Raw genomic sequence first — 14,105 nt, forward strand, 5'->3', positions numbered from 1 at the left:
CCCCTCCTTCTTCACTGGCCTTGGTGTCTGCAGAGTTGTTCCTCTCACATATTCTCACTCCTCTCTCCGGCTGCAGTTGCTGTTGTGCAGGGGTTTTTTTCCTCCCTTCTCAAATATGTTATCCTCGAGGCACTACCACCATCACTGATGGGCTCGGCCTCGGCCAGCAGTGGGTCTCTCTTGGAGCCGGCTGGCATTGGCTCTGTTGGACACAGAGGAAGCTTCTAGCACCTTCTCACAGAAGCCACCCCTGTAGCCCCCGCTGCTACCAAAACCTTGCCACACAAACCCAATACATCTGTTTAGAAAGAGGAATTGACAACTCTCAAAGTGTCATGGGAAGCTCTCCATGATGGGAAAATTGAGACTGGACTTTTTTCCCTAAGATTTATATGTTCTAGTCCAAAGTCAAATGAATTTTGGCCAGTCCTATAATCTTTGTTTTGTATGAAGTCAGGTTAGATAACCACAATGACTCTTTGTATCCTAATAAATCCCTAAAAGGAATGGAGGACCTGATCCAATCTGGAATTTTGGAAGCTTGCCTTGGAAAGGAGAGGTCTCAATTCTTATGTGGATCCTTGAAGGTCTTCTCATTGCTCCCCACGTCAGATGCATCCAATATGGACAACCCATTGTGCTTCAGAAATGAAGCCTCATAAAATAGTTGTGTACTGCTATCTACTGTACTTACTAAAGTGTAGTTACTGGAGACTGCTCATCAGTAGGAGAGACTGTCCCACTTTCATAGTCAGGCATATTTGGCAAAGCTCAGTATCTGAGGAGGCTTACATAATCAAGCCCTTCAGGGGCACTGGTGTAGAACAAACGCCCCCGAGTTTCTGAGTTCATTTGGAGAAAAAGTAAACAGTACAATGCACACACAAGTCCCCCTCACAGACCAAAGCAAACTAGATTATCTATTATGAAGTAGTACCATACTCTGATACAAAGGTGAGCTTTGGAATGTGGAGAGTTGGCTTTTTCTTTTCCTGAGATCCTCTTATGTGCTTGTATTGGTGCAGGAAAGTGTAGTATTGTACCTTAGAAAAAAAGCACTTGAGCCATTTATTTGTATCTTACCGGTAGGTAAAAAGTCTAACTCAACTCAAAAGTGTAACTGTGTCATTTCAGTACACAAAAGTGAATTTCACCCACAGCAATCTCACTAGCCAATTTACCAACAGATGTTGTTTTACAGGGAGATCTATTAAATGAATTTGTCCTTCATTAAGAGACACTATGTTATAAAGTTTCCCCCAATAGCTTTCCAAAGCACACTTGCTCCCAATTTGGTTGAAGTCCAGTCTTTGCTATAAAGTGTAAAATACTTGGCTGCTAACTAAAAATATATAGCAAGCAAGAAACACTTTTTAATTAATATAAAAGAAGTAGTTGTATTATTAACAGTGGTACTGGGAAAAAGTCAGTTTTATTTTTCCTCCTAAATTATTATTATGTCTCCCACTGTTGGCATTTTCTTTGAAATAATCGTCCTTTTTCCAAAAGGTAATGGATACTTTTACCTTCCATACTTTCCCTTTATGAGCATTTATAAGCCTCACTGCACATACTTTATCCAACAGGTAAGGTTCTACCTTATAAAAAAGCAATTTAGCTTTATAGATTTGGCAATACTGAACACTTGGTTAAATGAAGGGTGCCTCATTTAAGAAATGGTGTATCTGAAAGGGCCTGTTATCACAGTTTTAAGTCAGTGTAAAAACACCATCCAGTACACTACTTTGATACGAATGGAAACTATTGCTTCTGGCACAGTCTCACATTAGTGGGTGCCTGGAAATCTTTGAGTATATGCTTCAATTTAGCTGGAGAAAAGTTGGTGCATATCTTCAGGATGATTTTTTTATTCGAAACTGTGTTCTTTTGTATAGGAAAACATTTGTACAGAAATTTGATACATTATTTGCTCAAGTTTTTTAAGATACATTGCTTTCCAAAATAAGGGACTTCAAAGGAAGCATTTCTTGAACAAGATTGAATCATAATGAAATTTTACCATAGTAAATGTTTCGCTTTCTGTATTCCAATTTTAATCAATTGAAAACTCAGACATCCCAAAATTGTTTTCATTTGAAAAAAAAACAAGTCAGAAATGGCAGAGAATGGTAATTAAATATTAGGTTTTATAATGTTAATGAGATTAACATTTTATAATAACCCCAGGTTATTTTATATTATTTTTAAGTTGGCAGAAAATAAAATATGCAAATACTAGGGCATTTGAGGGTCACTTTGTCAGCTATGCCTATGGTCATTTTTTAATGGAACATTAACTGAATGACTCTAAAAGTTAATCTGTTAAACAGAATAAGAGTACTTTTGCACAATTTTAACCTAATAAGACTCCTTTATTTTCATTCAGCACAGAGTAGTTTGAGGTGTCTTGTAAAACTCTGCTTTTTTTTTTTTTTTTTTTTGGCAGGGGGTAATTTAAAATTAATGTAACTTTTTTTTTCCCCCATCCTGCCCCCTCCCCCTCCCCCCGAATTAGGGGATGGTTTTCTGGTGTGTTTGTTGCTTTGGGCTGGAACTTCTTTGTCTCTTAGTGACAATTTAATTTGAAAAGGAACAGATGATCTTAGATCTTAGTCTTCAAGGCAACACTCTCTCCCTACTTTTGAAACGTTCCCCAAGATATCCAGATACCTTTCAGCTTATTTGTCCTGGTGATCCTTTAGCAATAACAAAGTTGGGGAAGTCTCTTACAACTCTCTATTATTGTATTTTGTAAACAATTTATCTACCACTTCTTCAGAGCTGTTGTCACCCATAATCCTCTCTTGTGTACCACTGACAGAATGACCTTCATACTCACTGGCTCATCCATCATACAATGAACTTTTCACTCTACACCATGCTCATCCTTTCCTAGTAAGTAAAACCTTTGTTCACATCCCACTTTGCCATTCACTAGAGATTCTGTACTTGTGCAAACGTGTATCAGAAATGAAAAAGGAGGAAGTGGAAAAAGATCACTGGTTCAGCACCTTTGGCAGTTAGTACAGATGGTTACCTTTAAAGCACATCTATCAATCTCATTTGCAGTGCTTTAGCCGATAGGCCACCCCCATTTGTCCTCCCCCATTTAACAGAAGCTACCTAGTGAATCAGTAACAGTGAAAAACCAATTGCCATTTGAGAAACGCACTTCCCCTGTATTGCAGGATGCTCTCTGTGTTTGCCTCATGTGCCTAAATTTAAGTATCCCAATGAAAAGAGTTTGCTTTATAAATCATAAACAAACTCTTTAAATTAACCATAGTAAAGAATGAAGATAAAATTATACTTCCTATCCTTTGTAATTGGCAAAGTTTTTTTCCAAAGTTGCTACACAAAACCTTACTAAGGACAGGGGATTAACCCTGTTCACATATTTATATACAAGGTCTTGTGTACTCTGGCAGTAAAATGTTTCTGGGTCCTCCAGAGAACAGGTTAAAACATTCAATTTTGGTGCAGTTCTATTTGTATTTAATTCTTATTTTTCTCTGCTTTTATTGATATGACACTTGACTAAAACTAAATCTCAGGTTTTAAAAATCACCTCTCCAACTGATTTTTCTATATGGATATGGAACCAGCACCATTTTGAGAGTATCAGTAACTATGTGGTGCCCCTGGAAAAAATAAGAAAAGTTTAATCTTAAGTTGGCACAATGACATAGAATAGGAAGTGGGTTATTGGATTCCTATGACTTGTTATTTTTTTACCATTAGGATTTTTTTATTTTATTTTACAGACATTTTCAGAAAAGGTTTAAAATAACATACGCTTATTCTTTTTTTTTTTAATTATATATGAGAGAAAAAAATCACAGAAAGACCTCAAGCTTAGAAAAGGGGGAGAGAAGACTTTCTGAGCTGTATTTAACTATAGCAAGATATACAGCAAGCTGTATAGCTGATGTGGAAAACTAAGGATTGGCACTGGTGCGTCACTGACATTGACAGATAATGAATGTAAGCAGACTTTGTTATGTTTGCAGTTTTGTTTCATTAGCTTCATGAAGATAGAGTTGGACCCCAAATATTTTCTATTTGCTATTCTTTATCACAATTATGTGCCAGCAAATTTGCACTAAAATTCCTATCTACAAAATACTACAAATTAGCTACTTAGAAGAATTTATCTACTTTTATAAAAACAAATCAAAACAACAACAAACTTTTTAGACTAAAATCCGTGACTGGAAATCTAATTAGGCTTTAAATGCCCTGTGAACACTTTTTTTTTTTTTTTTCTTCATTGCAACTGAAAGAGTCTTTCTACTTTCTATTCTAGAATTTTGTTATTTTGTTATTTTGCTAATTCCAGAATCATGGACTTGAAACCTATCTCAGTGATGTTAACACAACTCAGAAATACAGACAGATGTACCTTGAGTAATTTGCACCAGAGAAAGTGAAACATTACAACACAGGAGAAAGAAGTATCTAACTCAAAAATCATTCACATGCCAAAGTTTGGTCAGACCTTGCACTCATTCACTGCTATTTTCTCTAGCTTTGCCTCATAGATGTTAATCTGTGAAACTTCCAAACCTTTCTTTCTCAGTTGCATAAATTTCATTGCCAGAAAGCTTTTTAGTTAAAAATTTGTGCCTTTTAGTTGCGTCTAAATAGAGGAAAAATATAAGGAAGTAAAATATTTTTAATGTAAACCCTAAGCAGCAAGAGTAGTACTAATAAAAAAAAGTTGAAGTTGAATTTGGGTATGCATGCTTGTCAGAGGCTGGGATTTTTTGGGTTTTTTTTAATGACACTCCTTCCTCTTTGGTTTGCTTTATATGGACTTCTTTATATACTTTGTGTGTTATATGCCTGGGAAAAGTTCCTCTTTCCTCCTTTTGTGGGTAAATTATATAACTAGTTTTGCAACAAGTTCATAATAAACAAGGGCAGAGATTTGCAGAGTGAGCTCCACTAGGTTAAAGAAAATTACTTGAGGTAAGCACCTAAAAACTACAAATGCCTTTGAAACATCTCTTTAGATTGTAATTTTTTAGGGCTAACTTCCACTCTGGTGGGATGAAGTCTTTGCTGTCCACACAGTACCTCTTACAGAACAGAAGTACGTCTTAGTTACAGTGGTCCCCAACGCAGAAGATATTCCTTATTTCTACTGATTAGCAAAACAAGGTGCTGTCAAAGTGGGCATGACCTGCCGGGCATCAGGCAACTAAGAGGAGGTACACAATACCTGTAAGGGGAGTAGACTTGTTGCTTCTCTTCAAGATGACAACCACTTGTACTCAACTAAATGTTCACTTACCAACTTCTGGGACCCTCCTGCCCAGCTCAGAGACTCAATACACACAAGAAATCAATTTGCGCCTCAGCAATGTAGCTGTGAGGTTAAAGATCAGGATTTCCTTCCCAATATGTTAATGCCACAGTAAGAAATTACAGAAGTATTGTATATCACCTAAAGACAAAATCTCCTTTACAATGTCAACAAAACCACCAGCTACTGAGAACCTTAGCTTAACTGTTGAAATTAATCTCTTTATAACTAATAGAAGTCAGAAAGGGCTTTATCATTGGATTTCCATTCACTTACACAACCTGCATGCAGGATGAATAACAGACAAAACCAAAATATTGTAGCATTTCTAAAGGGAATGACTGCAACAGGAGACCAGCTTTAAGCATGAAGAAAACCTTTGCAAGTAGAAACCATGGTACCAAACACGTTGAGTTAATACTGTTTTTGCTGTTTTTCTGCCTTGTCTCTCAATCTTAAGTCAGCTGAGCAGCAGCTTTCTTAGTGGGAAAAAACAGGAGGAGGTCAGGCGGAATGACCTCCCTATTTTGTCTCCCAGTGGCCTGCCTCCCATTTACTACACCTTTTGACATCCTTAAGTAGATATCTCTTTAAGTGTTCAGTCAGTAAAACAAACTGAAATGCGGGCAAAGGAAAGGGGGAGGGGGAAAGAAGTATACACTGTAGGGCTCAGATTGAATGTAAGGCACACACAACCCGTAAATGCTGTATCTTACTTCTTCAGCCACAGATCAAATATAGTATTTTATGCCACATATTCAAAAAATATTAATTTACACTTTATTACTAAACTATTACAGTTTTCATATTGTGTCACTGAGTGTCACTTGGGAGAAATAGGACATATTCTAAAATAAGCTCTGGAATTACATTTCACGGACTCTATTCAGATTTGCTAATTCAGCAGCAGTATTTTGGAAGTTATTAAAATTGACTTGACTAATGAACAAAGACTGAGGTATGTCGGTGTGTACTGTACTTAATGAATCCATGCAATGCATATATGAGAAATCAATTCATTGAGTAGTTGTGGAACATATGTGAGATGTGTGATAATGGGATCTATGGCTTGGAGAATATTATTTCAAAACTGTTGTGGAAAAGTTCCAGATTTTCTGCAAAACTTTTAAGAGCATTTTTCAATTTGTAAATTACATATTTCCAATCTCTTGCCATAATTCATTAATTAACCAGTTTAAATATTATGCTATGAAAAGAAATTCTTAAATAAATATCAGCTGCAACCAATGCACTTTAAATAGTCAAGACCATAAATTTCAACCTCCTTTGCTGGTTGGATGTACCTGTTTTCATCTGTAATCCCTAAAAAAGAAAGCTGAAAGATGTGGTAGGGATTTCAGACTGCAATCATTAGTAAAGCACTTTACAAGAAAATGGATTTAAAATATTTAAATAGGACTATGAGCCATGCTCAACATATCAAAAAGCTGGCTAGTTTTTAGTATTTCAGAATTCTTATTCACTTCTTCTCTGATTGCCACAGTATTAAAGCTGATCTAAAGTTCTTATGTTAATCAGTTCATTTCAACATCCATAAAAACTGGAAGTTTCAAGTACACAATTTTTTTCATGAAAGAGTAAGGATATTAGGAGGATCAGACTCATATAGCTGTAATTGGGTACATATCTTTCTTTCAAATTTTAATTAATTTGAATGACATTTCTTTTTTAAAATTTGAAAAATGAAATTGTCTTTCATTATCTTTTTCTGAATCTCACTGTGCAGCTCCCCACCCTGAATGTTTTAAAGCAACTTCCCAAGTAGAAAAACTACATTTTTCCAGTAATTTGTTATTCATTTTAATATAAATCAATCCCTACTCAGAAAAAATCTCTTGGTAAACAAATTATTAAGCTGTTGTTTATACCAGTGAAAAGTGTTATTTTTTTATTGCTGCACATACTGCCTGGTTTGTGAAAGTCAAACTAGGTATTAGTACTGGGTCAGATGAAAGAAAAAGGAAAGTATAAGAAATCAATTTTTGTCAGTAAGGTGAGCAAATATGAATGAAATAAAGAGATATCTTCAGATGTGCTAATAGCAAAAGAATTCAGAAAAAGTCAACACCACTAATTATATATTTAAAGAAGTAACTAATTCACATCTCAGAGATCACCTAAAACACGTGTTAACACATGGCACTGGCATGTACTGGGAGAAGGCAAGGCATATTGCAGACCTGAAGACTCTTGTCTCCTTTGAAATTAAATCTCTGGATAACAATAAATGGGACAAAAGATCCTACCTGGATCTGGTCAAAACATTTTAACAAACTTTATTTTTTCAGAAATATGCTGCTTTGGCAAAGCCAAGCATTTCTGCAATGACACATGCCTTTATAAAGCTTTTGATGGGAGGATTCCTGAGTTTCATGGCTGTGTGGTTAGTGTGGATGTTTTAAAACAATCTTCTTTAGGCAAAACATAGGATTTTTCCTTGCTCCATGAAACCAAGCAGCTGCATCAGTTTAATGCTGCTCATCTATTAAGCCCTTCCAAAAGGAAAGGTGTTTTAGCTCTGAACAGACACTTCCAAAGTGGGGTCATTCAGGATCCCACGTGCAGGCAAAAGTAGTTGAGGACAGCCCGTCAATATGCAAACATTCCTCTAGAAGCAAAGGCATTGCATTCTCATGGTTCGGCAGCCTGACAGCAGTCTCTGTCTATACTTTATTCACCAGAAGATTCTGTCTCTTAGATACATCCTTTCTGGAGAAACACAAAAGAATGGAGGAATCAGCCTCTGCATCCCTAAAAACTGTGTATGAAATTCTGAAATTCTAGAGCACACTATTGAAAATATGATGACAGGATACATAGTCTAGATGCTGCAGATAAAACTGTCCCCAAAGTATTTAGAATCCTTTTTATTAGGAACTGTCTTCTACTTTAGTTTTATTAAAAAGAGTGGATTTATGTTATGTTCACTTTTTAAACTTTTGATGATGATCTGATCATAAAAAATTTTATTTCTTTGTCCACATTTGGCAAATGAAATTGCTTTTCATATTTAGACAATTCTGTTGCACATTTAAAAAATACTCTATTTTCTTTTATGAGTAATTTTTTTCAGAACAGTTTACATAAAGGAGATGCTAGTAACATATTTTTCTTTTCAGAGGTTAACACATTTCTTAAACTGGCCTTCTGAACTTGGCATTTCTCTTCAAAATGTCCCATTAATTCCTATTAGGGAGCTACTAGTAAAGAAAATTGCATGTTAACTTTTATCAATCTGTATGAATAAATGTTAACCATTCTCAGTTAAAAGCTCTCCTTTTAGCTCCACTCAAGTGAAAACACCTAAAGCAGAGCACACGTTCGCAAATCATTCAGAAGATTAATGCACTTAGGCCTGTACAAAGACTCAGAGATGTGTATTAGCATTATAGATTTTAATTTGAAATGATGTCAGTCTTTTCTCAGCTGCATTGTAGTGCAAGGACTGCCATCTGCTTATAATAATGAATCTGACAATCCACGTAAATGTGATTTGCTGCTCCTTTTGCCAACATAATGGCCTGGATATTGATCCTAATGGTGGAGCAGTTGCTGCCATTTCATTCAATAGAAGTGGGAGGACAGGGTGCAAGAGTGAAATTTCCAGGACTTCTGCTGGTGTGACAGCTAAGAACAGAGCTGTGGGTTTTTCACTATGAGAGGGGACAAGGATATTCCTCATTCTCAGTTTCTCCTGGAATGAACCATAGAACTCACGACTCCAAAAATGAAACAAACAAAAGTAAAAGTGAGTATCTGCAAGGAAAAGGAGCTCACAACGAGAAAGAGATAAAGTAAAAAACTCCCCCCATACAGCTGTTCTTTTTTGCTCCTGTTGTTGATGACAATCGAGATGGGAATGGTGGGGGGGGAAGTGTTTTAGTAGTCTCCACATTGTAAGGTAAGTTTGGAACCTGGCAGTGACTCTTCTCTGCACTGTGAGAAATGAGATGTCTGAGGTTCAGCATTTTGTATCTCTGCCTAATTTCTTCACAAACACTTACACCCTTGAAGAAAGGCATTCGATGACAAAAGCTAAGTGCCATTCAGAAGTCACAGACCTCAGAGGGAAACCTCTCTCCAGCTAATAGTAAATGCAGGGATTTCATGCCTGCCGTTTTTATCACCGCAGTGCAGAATAGCAGGTGTCCCTCAGGATGGCTTTCCTCCAGGAAATGGAATCCGTTTTCCCGGGAAGTGCTCAGGCTCAGAGCTGTCTAGAAGAGAGGCAAGGGGCTATTTCCCTAAGCTACAACAATTATTATGTCTAAGTTGATTCTAACTCCACTGTTAATGTGATTTGTGCAGGGCCCGACAGTATTACAGTACTTTTATAAGAGGGTGCACAGCTGTTTCCATGACAGCCAGAAGAGGTAGGGATGGAAAATGCCATTTGAGATAGCTCAGAAGTGTTTGATTGGTACAAGACATAAGGTCAGCAGCTTTAAGGAGTAAACTCCTGTAACACTCAGGCTGATTGTCTTTAAAAAGTGGAGCTCACAAGTATTGGCATGTTAATTATTAATAGATTTTAACCAAAGTAGTTAAAAGATAAAGTTGCTGTTAATTTTACTTCAACCAGTTCCTGGACCAGGCAGTGTGACCTCAGTGACCGAAATACTAATCTCCATGGCTATTTGAAGTGGTTGCTCACACCTACACTCAAATTTTACAGCATACCAAAGAGTGATATATGAAACAGCTTATATATAAATCCATTCCATAACTGTTCCTTTACTTCAAACAGCTTTAACTACTGATTTTTCAACTTTCATTTCTAACCTTGCAGATTGTTATATTTATAAATGGAACAGACACTGCTCATTTCAAGATATCCCAAACATTCCATCATCTTCATGTCATTTGATCTCCTAGGACTAGAATTTTGAAAACATGTTCTCCAAGTGTAAAACTACCTACAAATAAGAGCTGCAGCGTGCATGTAAAATTTCTGTATTATTCTATCAACACAAACCACACAGCCTCTTGATTTAATATAGTACATCCTAGAATACCTTGCATCCTCTGCCTTGCTTGAAGGAATAGGCATTTATTGTTTATTTCCCACGGAGCAGTGCAGCAGTGAGCAAAAGGCCAGTAAGGGGCAGAGAACCTACACAAAAAGGGAGGATACGAAAGAAATAGAATAAAAGGGAAAAAAGAAAAAAATCCCAAATGCATATCCAACAAGCTTACTTAAACAGCATAAAAATTTACCAAATCAGCACAAAACTTATTCTCCTATCAGATGATTGGCGATAATGAAAAACTCCAGCGATACTCAGTTGACAGTCAGAAAAACCCACCTGCCCTGAGGCAAGTAGGCAAACAGAATTTGGCATAACCATAGAGGCATTATTCTCAGATATGTATATAAAACTGAGGTGACTTAGTACTAATGACAGGCTCTTGTGTGACTGACACAGCACACCTCAAACTGAAACACATCTCAGAATGGGGGAGAAAACTGTTCTTTCATCTTCCCTCCTATTATTCCCCTCCAGTGTTTCTGCTCAGGTAGCAGCAGACAAGCACCTCTAACACAAGCACTTAGGTCTGATGCCCAGTCCCCTCACCTAGAGAACCTTCATTTTACTATGCTGCAGACCTGCTTTCCCACAGGTGTTCCCCAGTAGGCTTTTCTTAGAGCTGCATTTCCGCTAGTTTTCTTTTTTCTGAAGGAAAGGTTAGTTTTAAAAAAAAGTTAAAATTAATATCACTTCAGAATTCCCCTGTGTGGAAATCATTAGGTAAAACCTGTTTGCAATCAGAGTGGATGCCTTTAGAGGATGTGGATTGGATCTGGATGCTTTCTACCCTCTTTGGTTAGTATCAGCCATATTTCACTACTGTTTAAGCTACTATTAGCTACCCAGTACAGCTATCCAGATGCATATCTTCTATTTTGATTCCCTTGTCATAGGAAGAAGAGCAACCATTTTGGTCAGGTACAAACCAGTAGGAAGAAAACTTGCGTTCCAGTCCCAGTTTATGAGGCTGTAGGTGTGTAAGATGCAGAATCTCATGACTAGCTTGTTTGTATCTCAGTAAAACTGCTTTAGTAGGCATACTTTTCTGGGAAAGAGGAAGAACATTAAAACTAAAACAAATACCTTTAAACCTGATGAAATACATATCTTACTTTGGACATCTATATAATTTATTTCAGATTACAGCAATAATGTTTGTATATGCATGTGTATGTATATAAATAAATAAATACTCAATATATGCAGCCCACCCATATAGCAAATGATCATTTATAGCTTGGGTGTATACCTCAAATTAGATAATCCAAATTCAAGAAAAAGCACTGCGAAAACTGTTAACGTGGTGACAAACACACGATACTTCTTCACATATTGCCAAATCTTCATTTCAATTCAAAAGGAAATATTATTAGACAAAGAATAAATGTTCAGCTGCAATTGGAACATCTGTGCAAATACAAGTATAAGTGATGTGCAACTCTTAATATGAAAGTACCCTACCAAATCTCTCCCAGATGACAAGTGAATGTAGATCCACGGCTGCACATTGTCCACACTGAGGCAACACCCATAAGCATCCACATTTCTCAAACTTACAGTTTTGGGCAGCATCAGCACCATGTCCTTTTGAAATTTTTTCTGAGAAGTGGAAGAACACCAAAAGACCTAGAAATCTATCCTGCAAGTTAAAACAGAAACAGAGATTTTCTACCTTACGTGGAGCAGAAGGGGGTCTGGACCTGTGTCAGATCTGAACTCTGCCAGCAGTCCCCTAAGGGGCCACAACTGAATAGACTTCATTTGCCTGACAAGAAAGGACTTTGTTTTGGAAAGACCTTTCAAGGCTTCTGTCCAGGAAACTTATGGAAAAAAATTGTACATTTTTCAATTGTAATTGTCATTTTTTTGTGATACATCAGTAAATACATGGTATATGCTTATACCTCCCAGAGCATCAAGCCTCTCTTCTTCAGTTTAACAATACCTCCTTTTTAGTAATCACAGTTAAAAACACTGAGTGGGAAGAGCCCATTTTTGACTTTACGAATATAAGCAGCCAAGAAAATATTTCTGCAGGAAAAAGAAGGAAAAAAAATGTTTGTCAGTGTTTCTTAATCAGCAGAAAGGGAACAGCTGACAGCCTGCCAGAATTCAGAATTTAGATGAGCTGTGAGGCCACACTTCTGCTACCCCACATCTGGTTTGGAAACAAAGAACAACCTGTCTTTGGTTGCTCTCATCTTGTAAGTACAACTACTGCATAGGTAATTAACACTCCATGATAAGGGCTTAGTTTTGCATATCTTCATTTCTGATGACTCTTCCACAGTGTAAGTCTTCTTCCTACTTGCAATTAAAACAAAGGCTATGCAGAGGAGAGGAAACCTGAACTTTTTCTGATGTTGAGATGAAGTGAGGTAAATTTACTTTTTTGGTTCATTTCCTGGGGAACACACCATGGCATGTAATACTTTGAATGTGTTTTTTAATTTTATCCTTAAAAGAGGAAGAGTGCTTCTTCCCTTCCTCTCTAAAATGTTTAGAGATTAACTTTCTTTGTGAAGCACATGATAACTAATAGCAGTATTTTCAAGACATCCTTCAAAAACAAGAGGTCTTGGAATGTATTGGTGCTATGTAGCGAGATCAGTATTATTTGTTCGATGTTGTCTATAATATTGGTTCAGTTGTGCTGCCTCTAAACTGATGAATAGAGATTCCTCTCCACAGGGGAATGAGACTTCTTTTAGTCTCTGCTCCCCATTCCACCTACAACAAAGTCCAGGCACCGAAGTCATTCAGCGCCGCTGTCTACAGGCCCTGTGGTGAATACTGGTCTTCATGGGCAGCAAACAGATGGAGGGGACAGGCTCTTGTCCTCCTCCCTAGCTTGAACATCACATAGGGTTGAGACAACCTGATCCTCTGATTTCAGCCTATGAACTCATTCTATGGACCATGGATTTTTGAAAGTTTGTGAAATTGCAGCAGGAAGGACATATTAAGGTAACACTGTCCATAAGATAAAGAAAAGAAAAATCATAAAACTGTGATTGTTCTTTACTTTAACACTCCAGACTGATTTTTTATTTTCCTCTGTGATTTTGGGAAGTGAACTCAAGTACATAGACATCTCACAGTCTTGTAAAGTGCTTCTTAACTCCTAGTAAGGAGACTTTGTTTATACATTTTCACATAAAAATGCTTAGGAAAAGGAAAAAAAATCCTAGTGAGTCAGCTAACCAAAGTTTCCCAGTTCTGTCTTTGTTTTATTTCAGTTTTAGTTTTTCACAGTCCTTTTCTGCTTAACTGTCAAGTGAAAGATAAGGTTGTCATACTGTCTGAATAACAAAAGAAATACAATTTTCCTACACTAAAGTGTACTGGCCTTGTGCCACTGTTAAAATTAATTTTTTCCAATGCCAGTTAGATGCAGTAAACATTTTTATGGCAATAGTTGGCAAAGGGAAGAGAGCTTTCAGGGTTTTTTTGTTGCTCCATTTCTCTGAAACAATGACAAGAACTGACATTGTCTATTCAGTGTAGAAGGTAGGCTGTCAAGTAAAGCAAGACAAATGTGATGTCCTGACTGATTATTTCCTTAGATAATAAATCAATGAGCTTATTATCACAGCAATTACATTACTAATGTAAACAGATGCTATGTGTAGACAACTGGTTAACAATAAGGTAGGCAGAGTGTACTATTTTTTTTCGCTTACACAAAAAATTATTTGGAGCATGTTATATTACAAATAACATTTGATCTTCAGTTCATATGTATC

This window comes from Pelecanus crispus, chromosome 2 (assembly GCF_030463565.1).
Source record: "Pelecanus crispus isolate bPelCri1 chromosome 2, bPelCri1.pri, whole genome shotgun sequence".
In the NCBI taxonomy this organism is placed as follows: domain Eukaryota; kingdom Metazoa; phylum Chordata; class Aves; order Pelecaniformes; family Pelecanidae; genus Pelecanus; species Pelecanus crispus.